Raw genomic sequence first — 11,686 nt, 5'->3', positions numbered from 1 at the left:
TTGTCTGTGATCTCCTGAATGTCCATATGACAGTGTGTGCAAGGTCAGACCATTTTGAACAGTTGGGCATTGAGTTAGGCACTTCACACAGTCATGATATTATCAACATAACTATGATTCACTCATGGTTTTCATCAACGATGGAGACATTCTAGCATTGTCAGACAATGTTACAGGAGCACATTCTCAGGGCTATCACTGTTACCCATACCAAGGTCACTCCTTCTTTTCCCGGAATCTGGTCAAGAGACTTGCCCTTGACAGGGAATGGGAAATCTGCTCCTGCTGTATATGTACACGACTAATGCTGTTGATATGGCCACCCACAATGAAGGTGGATTAGCACACACAAGACGGAGACAGAAGTAGAGTTGGATGGCTGCCTGCTCGTGCTCTAATGTTACACACATATCGTTCTTTATCTTGCTGACAGTTTTGACCTGTTAGTGAGGTTGTGATACAGAGGCTGAGTTGGTGGCAGATTTAAGGCAAAGGGCCCTGTGGTCAAAAAAGAACATAGGGTCCTGTTACGAGGGAGTTGGAGGACCTCAAAGGGTTAAATTAAGTCTGAGGCCGGAGGAGGAAGAGGAGGAGCCCGCCAAGGGAAGTGAGAGCAATTAATGAAATAAATGGTGAAAGAAGCAGACGTGTCATGTCATCCTTCCGTCGCTCCTAAGGGACAAATCCTTCTAACAATTGGCGGCCAGGATAAAGCGAGTCACTAACCTCGTTCACGCAAGTCACAAACCTCGTTCTCCTTGAACCAGCACTACACTGTCCTTTCTGTGTGAGCTTCACGTACCACACCGCCACCCGGTGTCCTTTGGTCCGCAGGGCTGGCCTTGCAGCCTCCAGCCCTCCCTGCGGCACTCACGACGGAGGAAAGAGAACCGAGAAGAGAAGCAGCGCCGTCCGCAGTACCCTCATGGTGAGCGAGTTCACACGCATGCAGGAGATCACGCAGCATAACTTTGGGAAGCTGGCAGCATTAGCAACACAATGACAAGCCCCGCTCCCTCAGGCCCAAGTAACAGCGACAAGCCCCGCCCCCAGAAACAAGCAAGGCCGGGGAGAAAAGAAAAAAAAACAATACAACAGGGACACTGGCACCTGTAGCAGCACGCTGCCCCCAGAGCAGCCATTAATATTTTTTTAAAAAGACGAACTGGCAGGGCTGCCAGTCCTAGCACCGATAACTGAGGGACAAGACCCCATCAACACTAGGCACCTGTAAGGGGAAAGGAAACAAATGAAAACTAGTCATACACTGTTGTATGGCTCACAAGGCATGTTGTGAGTAAACACCCACCCCAGCTATGACAACCACGCCTGGTCCTGCGCTGGGGTCCTACTCCACTCTGTCCAGGCTCCCTGGGCACAACTAAGTCCCAAATGGAACACAGCCAGAAGGTGCCCATCCTACGGGCTTGAGACGCAAAGAACATGGTGGACCAAGCAGATGGACAAGACGCACCCATGCGCACCGCAAGCAGCTTAGCATTCCTATGGAAACCAGCACCATTCAGCCTCTTATCACAAGCAGAAAGAGGGCCCAGATAGACAATATGGGTCGATGACTTTGCCGGTTTCATCAAGGCAGTGGGGGAAGAAAAGTCTCCAGTACTCAAAGACATTTTCACGAAACTGGCTGGGCAGAGATAAACGGCATCATCAAGGCCATGCCGCCAGGAGACAGAAACACGTACAAGACACTTGTCACCGCATTGGACAGGAAGCTCATTATACATTTGAACAGGTACTATGAGCGATATGTGTTCAACCATTGCTGTCGGGCCTCCCACAAAACGGTGGAGGAGTTTGTAACGCGACTCCGACAGAAACTCGTCCACTGCCAATTTTCTGCTTTCTCGGATGAAGACGTGATCCGACTCCATGTCATAGAAGGTTGTCTGTCATCCGTACTCCGGAAACAACTCCTGAAAAAACCCCTATCGATTAACGAGGTGGTAGATATGGCGAGGATGCATGAGAGAGAGGAAATACAGGCCTCTGCCATTGAGACGCCAAAAAAGAAAATGGACTGAGAAGTGACGGTTGTGGCATTCACCGGAGGCAGAGAAGGGGAGAGAAACACCACAGGCCACCAGACTCTGCCGAAAACGCAGCAGAGAGAGGCATAAACCCAACCGAGAACAGGAACACGGCTCTAGCGGTAGTGTTATCGTTTTGGCTAACTGTTCCAATACACAGGGCCATGCCCGGCGATGACTCAGAGGTGTTCCAGATGTGACAGAGAAGATCACTTCCAGATAGTGTGCCGGTAAGGGAGACCGTTCTCGCCGACGTGCCAGCCACAGGCGACACGACTGAGCTGGAGGATGCCATACAGACCAGCTCAACTGTTCCCACAGTGCAGACAGTGCAAGTCCTACCTGCAACCATCGAGGCGGATGATAAGGTCAATGGTACACAGCGGAGAATACAGTGAAGCCTCCGTGAATGAGACATTATTTCAACTGGAATACTATGAAGAAACACATGGCCACCCCGAGGATCAATATACCAACTGGGACGAGTTCTCCTCCTAGACCCAGAAGTCCCAAACGAGTTTGTGAACTTCATCCAGGGAACACATAAAGGCAGTGATGCTCCGAAGGTGAGGCTAACGATGGACACAGTCATGCACACATTCCTCATCGATACCGGAGTGACCGTCAACATCATGGGGGAAGAAGATTTTAGACTTACAGGGAACTCGTAAAAGTTGTTGCAGTCCAAAGCAAGAATCTTTCAATGGGGAGCCAGCATACCACCACAGTCAATCAGACAATTTGAGAAATCATTCTTATTCAAAGGGAAAAGGATCAACGCCATCATCCTTGTGCTGCGCTGCCCTGTCCAAGGTAAATGTCTCCTCAGCTACCGTACCGCAGAAGCGCTTGGCCTGATCGACATCCACTTCAACGAACGAGACATGGTGATGTGCACAGGCAGCCAGCCAAGCCGTGGGTCAATCTGCCACCTAGCGGGGTGCCCGCTCACCAAGGAACAGATCAAAGGAATGTTTCACAAACTGTTTCAAAGGCTGGGCAAACTGAAAGGAACAGTGATCATCCTCCACATCAACAGCCAGATCAAGCCCGTCCCACAACACCCGCGCAGAGTGGGCTTCCATTTACAAGCGGCCGTGTCGCAGGAACTGCAGCAGGTCCTGGACAATGACATCATTGAAGGAGCGACAGGGGCCACCCCGTGGATCTCACCACTGGTAGTGGTGCCAAAGGAGGGCAAAAAAACTACGCCTCTATGTTGACATGAGTGTAGCCAACACCGCCATAGAGAAGGAGTGGCACCCAGGGCCCAGAATTGAAGACATGATTGTCAGTCTGAACTGTGCCACAAAATTCTCAAAACTTGAAATCAATCAGGGGTACCACCAGCTCGAGCTGCACCTCGATTGCAGAGGGATAACGACATTCGCATCGCATGACGGCCTCGTTTGGTACAAAAGGCTACATTTTGGTATCTCCTCCGCCGCGGAGATCTTTGAAGGAACTATCAGGCACCTACTCCTCCCAGTCTGGAGAGCATTCAACTACTCAGACAGCATCCTGGTTTACATTACCATGCAAGAGGAGCATGCAAAGCTCTCCTGGAAGTTCGTGAAATACTGAGGACAGCAGGACTCATGTTGAACTATGAGAAACGCAACATCAGCAGAGACAAACTTAGGTTCTATGGACATATGTTCTCCGGGGAAGGGATGAAGCCCGACCCCGACAAGGTACGGGCGATCAACAAGCTCAATGAACCTATCAACATTGGGGAATTTAGATCTTTCCTGGGAATGGCAGGATACTGCGCCCACTATCTGGAAAGGTACACCATTACAGCCGAGCTGCTGCAGCGACTTCTGAGAAAGGACAAACCTTTTAGGTGGTCAGGAGATTGCTAGAGGGAAGTTGATGCAATCAAAAGGGAGCTGGCTAGCGCAAAACACCTAGCATACTTTAACCCAAGCTGGCACACCAAGCTCGTCATAGACGCCAGCCAGGTAGGCCTATGGGCCATCCTAGTGCAACGGGAGAAGCCAGACGCTCCAGCGAGATGCGTCGTAGCCTAATTAAGCAGTTATCCCCACAGAGTGCGCATACTCGCAGGCGGTGAATAAAAGCTTAGCAGCGGGGTGGGCATGCCAGTATTTCCAGCACTTTGCAGTAGGAAAAATGTTCATGCCCGTGACGGACCACCAGGCCCTTCCATCATTATTCGGGAAGCCAAGGACAGAATTAGCCCCCGAATAGAGAGGTGGGGTATCCGCCTCCAAGTGTATGACTACTGCATCGGTCGCCGACCGGCAGGAGACAACAAGCCGGCCGACTACATCTCGAGGCCCCCGACAAATCATAGGGAGTCGCCACGAGGGAGAGATGCAGATTACCTGTGTTACTTCACGGAGCAGGCTCTACCACCCACACTCACCATTGAAGACATAGCAACACAGGCAGATCCGTCGACTAGGTGGGCTAGGATGCTCACAATTGCAAACAAATGGAAGGACTACAAAAAGCTGTCGCCCCAACGCGAACGAGTTAACAGAAAAGATCTAAATACATGGTAGAAGAGATGGTAAGGAGCTGCCTTCCATGTCAATGCACCGCCATGAGTCATCCGCCACTCCCCCTACAGACGACAAGCATCCCCAAAGAGGTGTGGAAAGCGGTCGCAATGGACTTCTATGGGCCACTCGAAGAGGGGGGCCACCTGCTGGTGATCATAGACGAATTCTCCAGGTTCCCCATCATTAAACAATCCCAGTCCACAGCCTTCACCCAACTGGTCGGTATCCTGGACGAAGTATTCAGCGAATGGGGCATCCCCACCACAGTAAAGACAGACAATGGATCGCTGTGTAACAGCCACGAATTCCAGAGATTCGCAAGACACCCAGGATTTAACCGCCAGCGGATAACACCGTGATGGCCGCAGGCCAACGGGATAGCACAGCGGTTCATGCAATCAATCAAAGGAACGATATAAAGGGCAGCCATCGAGGAGATACCAATCCAATAGGCCCACCGCTGCATGCTCCGCCACTACCGAAACACCCCACATTCTGTGACCAGAGTGCCACCCGAGGACCTACCACATCAAGACACGTCTACCCAAGGGGGCCATCAAGACTCGGATGAGCCTGGAAGACCGAGCAACACTAGAAGACGAGATCAGAGAACGGGATGCTGCGGCAAAGGAAGCAGCCAAAGAAAGGACAGACCAGACCCAGGGAGCAAAGGAGAAAAACTTCGAAGAAGGAGAAGAAGTGCTAGTGAAACAATGCATGCAGAAGAGAAGGGACACACGGTTTGACAGAAATAAAAGGGACAATGATGACGGTCGCCATCGCACAGAAGGCCATCACAAGGAGTGTATCATTCTTTATAGACATTTCAAGCCAGAGGATAACATTGGGCAAGGGACAAACATACCCTGAGGAATGATCGAAGAGGCAGAGTGACATCCTCCAACCTCAGAGGGAGTAGGGAAGGATACCCAGCTTAGGGCCGCACCCAATGACTCATCAAGAGAGCATGCAGACTCATCGAAGAAGTGTAATTTGAATATAAGGAGATATGTGAGGGGGAGTTGTTACGAGGGAGAAGGAGGACTGCAAAGGGTTAAGTTAAGTGTGAGGCGGGAGGAGGAAGAGGAGAAGCCCACCAAGGGAAGTGAGAGCAATTAATTAAATAAATGGTGAAAGAAGCAGATGTGTCCTGTCGTCCTTCCGTCTCTCGTAAGGGACAAATCCTCTAACAGGGCCCAGGTTGGCGGGTCATGGAGGCAGAGCCTAGAGTGGGTGGAGTTACTCAATGAAGAACTTAACGGACAAATGCTTCATTTGTTTTGGCTATTGGGTGGCACTGAAAGCGCTACTTATAAAGCCTAAACTATTGTCATTAAAATAAGAGCGTTAACATGAGAACTTGAATAGGGACTTTGAATGCAGGTTTGTAATGCATTCAATGCAGGTTAACATATGAAGATGGATATATGTAGTTTGGCTGTATGTCCCACCCATTTAACGACCATTGCTAAGTGAAATCTATAGAATTTGCCCGCCATTCCCACCCATTTTCCCTCCAACCACACCGCTTTTCGCACTCTTTAGCTGATTTTCTACTATGTGGTGAATTTGTCAGCTATTTTCCTTCGAAAATGCCGGCTGTTATTTGTTCATGTTATTTAAAAGTAATTTGGCTTGATTGATGATTTTAAAAACATTTACAAAACCTTTTAAGTTATGTCACATATTTATATGCATTTTTTATTAAAAATAAAAAGCAGTGTAATAGTTACATTTCGTTCTGAAAAGGTCCATGGCCTGATTTGTTGGTGTTGGTTTAGTCTGCAGTCTACTAGTGAAGTCACTGTGATTTCATTGGGTCTGTAATAGATGGTTTTTCTGCAAGGTAGCCATTTTCTTTAACCGAATCGTGGTGTAAGTAGCATAGCTGGTTGGCAAGCGCTGCTAACTCCCTCCATCTTCGGGTAAGCATGAAATGGTATACCTGTAAAAATGCGGTGAGCAGTGGCATTCGTATTTCATTACCGTTACTTCGTTTGCAGCGGTTTACCGATTCTATTCTGTTGCAAACAAAGTAACAGTAATTAAAAAAGAATTGAGCCTTCCTTTTAACAGATGTGCGGCCTGCGTACCGTGTGCTGTGCTGTGCAGGCAGGCAGCCACTGGATTCCTTTATCTCTCCGAGGCTGGGCATGGGAGCGGAGCACTCCTGCGCCTTCTGCTGCTCCTACCAGCCGCTGCATGGCTCATAAATATGTCTCCGACTACGAAGAGCACGAAACAGGTTGTGAATTTCAAGGTTGGACCTGCCCTATAACAAAACCTACTTCATCTGATTGAATTAATTTAGACATAAAAAAGTCTATTGTGTTTTGCTAATATTTTGGTGAAGATTTACAATTAGATTTAATCAATTAAATTGGTCTTTAATTCTTAGTGAGTTCATTATCTTTGCCAGGCTTTGGAAAAAGTATCAAAAGGGCTTCAGTAAAAGACCTTAAGAATGTTATGATATGATATGATATGATATAGCATTTATAACGCGCCTATACACAGGTGTTTCACATAAGTGTTCCTATACTATAGAAGTAATTGAACAGCTTAACTGATTTTGGGGCTGAACTAGAAGCAAAATGTGCAAACCAATACATTGTCTGTCCATCAGAACCAGGAACTTTACCCTTATTTAAATCTTTAATGACTTTACGTATGTCTTCAATATGCAGGGGAGTATCTAGGGAACTTAAATCCATATGAGGGTTCGAATTTCTATTCATTTGCACAAAACAACATGTGACGTCAACTCACCTTTCTGTATGCTCTGATGCAAACAGTTTCTGATACTATTTATTGAAGATGTCTAATATATCCTTATCTGAGGAAATCATACGCCCAGAGTCATTCTTAATACCAGATATCCTAGACCATTCCTTTTAAATTTTTAGATACGAAGCAAGACCCCTTCTAGCTTTATTAGACGTTCGATATGTTTGGGATTTGTGTTTAAGTATAACACTGCAAGCTTGTTTGGATAATTAATTTGTAATATTAATACGTAAGGATAAAATATTTAAAAAAATACTATCATCAGGCTTTTCACTGTATTTTATTCAAGCTTATTTAGTTTACTAAATACAGTATATAACTCTTTCTTTTTTTCTTTTTGGCTAAATAGGAGAAAAATATGTTCTCTCAATGCTGCTTCATATGCATCCCAGTTGTTGACAGGAGAAGAGTCAGAGTCTCAGAGTCCTTAATAATTTCAAATAATTGCTGATGAAAGGTATCGAAAGAATCCTCAAATTTTCTGTAATTTACTCAAATGTTTTTAAATCTCCATCTAGTAGAGCCGTTTTCTGTGTTGTCAGTATCAAAAATGGTAATTACTGGAGCATGGTTCGATATAACAGCACTATCAATCGAAGATTCAACTATCATACTAGACTGAGACGTGGACATGCATAGAAAATCAATACAAGAATGGGTTTCATGTAGTGGAATGTAGCATATACTCAAGATCAGCAGACGCCAGGAGTCTACTAAACCAAGTGCTGAAATAAAACGTAAGAATTCCTTGTACATTTTATAACTCTTCACCTGACACTCGATTAAAAAGCTGTATACATTGGGATGGGCCTATATGTAATTGTAATTAATTAAATGAAAATGGTCTGTGTGCTATCAGACTTTATTCTGCTATACCAATTCTCATGACATGTACAATGTTTAAGAGCACGCAAGCACCTTTTTCTCTCAGGATCCTTTCTTGTGGCAGGCAAAGTGAACAGTGGCCTGCTGGCACATGTGCTTTGTGGGAGCAGGGTGAGCTGTTCCCAGCCAGAGTTCAAAGACAAAGTTCTGAGCTAAGGCTGGTGAAGCTCTATTCCTGTTTTTATTCACTTATGTACTTATTTATTTTGATTTGCCTTTCCAGCAAATAGAAAGAAACAGAGAAACTGAGTGACACAGGCTCTGTTCAATACATGAAATTATATTGTGGTTCAGGTGGATCTCTTGCGCTCCAACCATACACTTTTGCTTTAGTAACAGAAATTATTATTTTACAAGTCCAACATCCTTATCCATAGATTCTTTCCAAGTCAATCAAAGAGTCAATTGACATAATGTATCTCAAAAATGAGTGGTTTTAATTCTTCATGTAAAAACACAGCCGACACGTGTTTCGACCTCAGGTCGTTCTCAAGGCCCATATATGCTTCCTATATCTTTTAGATTTTAGTTCTCAATGCCCGGCGATTTCTTTTGAGCATTTATTTCAATCCTGTAGGAATGGTTGTATTGGGTCAGAAATTAGGTGAGTATTGTAAGTTCCCGTAATACAAAGGGCCCTTTGGAGTATTTTTCAAGATTGGAGCCTGGGATTCAGCCCACTAAATGGTGTTTCTTGAACTTTGGAGCTCATAACAATTATAAGATTACGGGAGGATTGAAATAAATGCTCAAAAGAAACCGCCGGGCATTGAGAACTAAAATCTAAAAGATATAGGAAGCATATATGAGCTGAGGTCGAAACACGTGTCGGCTGTGTGTTTGCATGAAGAATTAAAACCACTCATTTTTTAGATACATTATGTCAATTGACTCTTTGATTGACTTGGAAAGAATATATGGATAAGGAGGTTGGACTTGTAAAATAATAATTTTTGTTACTAAAGCAAAAGTGTATGGTTTGAGCGCAAGATATCCACCTGAACCACGATATATTTTCTGTTTACTGGAAAAAAGTTTTGTGGGAAGCTTCAGGGCAGGATATAACTTGCTGCCAACCTTTTTATCTAGGACTCTTGAGCGGTAAATAGCGCGCGCAATTCAATAGCGATCCCACAATACTGTGAGCCTCTCTCTGTTCAATACATGTTGGCCATTTATATTTTATCAGAGGATTTGAAATAAAAGTGATTTCAGCTAGATGGCTGCAGGTAAAGCAGTGAGTAGGTTATTCGGGAGTGACTATTGTTAGTAGGGTGTACCTAACAAAGTCTGAATGATGGAGGATAACAAATGGGACACAGCTAAACAGGTGCCTTGCTGTGTAAAATAATGGCTACAATCAGGTGATCATAGCATGCATGTGCTTGTTCTTCTGTGTCTTTCAATCACCATACTTCAGTTGTAAAACCCAGAGGAGGTGTTGTAGGATCCCTTTAAAAAGTGACCTCCATCAACTTGAGTTGAGAAGGTATATGGTAAAGTGCATAAAGTGAAGACTGGAGTCAAATCCTGGCATCACCATTTAACCAAAGTGTGTGATCCTCGGGAAATCATTTACTCTCATTGTACCTTATCTGACAAAGAAGTGATTCAGTTAGCCTCTTACTAGCCTTTAGTGTGGTATTGTAAGACTCACACCATGGCTTCTGGATAGTGAACACATTTTCTTTGTTAAAAATGCTCACCATACAAAAAATGTTACTGGCTTCCAAACGTGTGTGTCGGCCTGAGGATCTTAGTTACAGTTATTGATAGTTCAGCTACTAAAAATTGAGTCAATTAAAAATTAGGTGATTTTATATGGGGCAGAGGTTTCTAAAGTTTCCTCCTAGAAACTGCTCCCCCAGAACCTTTTTTATGATCAAATACACCTCTTAATTAAAGCATTTAACTAAAAGGAGCAATGAGTCCCTGTCCAGCACCTTCATGCTTAGTTGGAAAAAGCCCTTTCTTCAACGTGTTCGAAAAAGTGCTTTAAAAGAAGCAGGCACTGCTGAGATTCGAACTCAGGATCTCCTGTTTACTAGACAGGCGCTTTAACCATCTAAGCCACAGCGCCACATGCGCAATTGTTTGTACATAGTGTTTCAACTCACCTCCGTCCATGTCAGATACAGCGCCAAAGGAAGAGTTGCTGTACAAGTAAGCTGGAAGTATATCACGGAATTCTTTTTGAAAAAACAAAAACGATATTGACCGAAAGCTCTGCACTTTCGTAATGTGAGTACAGAGGAACACAGCTGTCTAAAAAACATTGAAGAAGTTCATTCAGGAAAGTTATTTTTGGAGCCGCTGCCTTCGCCATGTCCCTCTTAGTGAGGCTGCTTACTCCAGTGTCTGCATAAGAACCTGTACATCTCAGCATCCTCTTGTGCTGGTCGCGCGGCATTGGCTGTCTTTTCTCTGGAGCTGTGTCTTTGTGGCTCCCTCTCATCATGGGCCCTCTTATTTCAGTAACAGAAGCAGGCGCCCTGATGCCTTATATGAGCATGTTGGCCTGTCACTCACTCGTCCGGATGGGCTGGTTTTGATTCATGAAAAGTTGTGACAGAAAACAAAAGTAGCCATTGAAGGCCCAAAGCAAAACATTCAAGTGTAAGACGATCCTTCGATTGTTGCATTACAATGATTTTTTTATATTTGGATTTGTACATATCTCATAGGGTTGAAGTGCAATATAGAAAAAAAAACAGACCCGTAGTCGGCAGGATTCGAACCTGCGCGGGGAAACCCCAATAGATTTCTAGTCTATCGCCTTAACCGCTCGGCCACGACTACTTGACTGTGATCACCTGAATGTGCATATGACAGTGTGTGCAAGGTCAGACCATTTTGAACAGTTGGGCATTGAGTTAGGCACTTCACACAGTCATGATATTATCAACATAACTATGATTCACTCATGGTTTTCATCAACGATGGAGACATTCTAGCATTGTCAGACAATGTTACAGGAGCACATTCTCAGGGCTATCACTGTTACCCATACCAAGGTCACTCCTTCTTTTCCCGGAATCTGGTCAAGAGACTTGCCCTTGACAGGGAATGGGAAATCTGCTCCTGCTGTATATGTACACGACTAATGCTGTTGATATGGCCACCCACAATGAAGGTGGATTAGCACACACAAGACGGAGACAGAAGTAGAGTTGGATGGCTGCCTGCTCGTGCTCTAATGTTACACACATATCGTTCTTTATCTTGCTGACAGTTTTGACCTGTTAGTGAGGTTGTGATACAGAGGCTGAGTTGGTGGCAGATTTAAGGCAAAGGGCCCTGTGGTCAAAAAAGAACATAGGGTCCTGTTACGAGGGAGTTGGAGGACCTCAAAGGGTTAAATTAAGTCTGAGGCCGGAGGAGGAAGAGGAGGAGCCCGCCAAGGGAAGTGAGAGCAATTAATGAAATAAATGG

General features: G+C 45.1%; 1 non-coding gene across 1 annotated transcript; it reads right to left on the bottom strand.

The window, feature by feature from the left end:
- Positions 1 to 10,971: 10,971 nt before the first annotated feature.
- Positions 10,972 to 11,053, bottom strand: TRNAS-AGA (transfer RNA serine (anticodon AGA)). The gene has a single exon. It is a non-coding gene; the product is annotated as a tRNA-Ser (tRNA).
- Positions 11,054 to 11,686: the final 633 nt, after the last annotated feature.

This window comes from Ambystoma mexicanum, chromosome 1p (genome assembly GCF_040938575.1).
Source record: "Ambystoma mexicanum isolate Mex_15411 chromosome 1p, UKY_AmexF1_1, whole genome shotgun sequence".
NCBI classification, from domain to species: domain Eukaryota; kingdom Metazoa; phylum Chordata; class Amphibia; order Caudata; family Ambystomatidae; genus Ambystoma; species Ambystoma mexicanum.
Note: the sequence above shows the minus strand (reverse complement) of the source record. Positions and strands in the feature narration are given on the sequence as shown.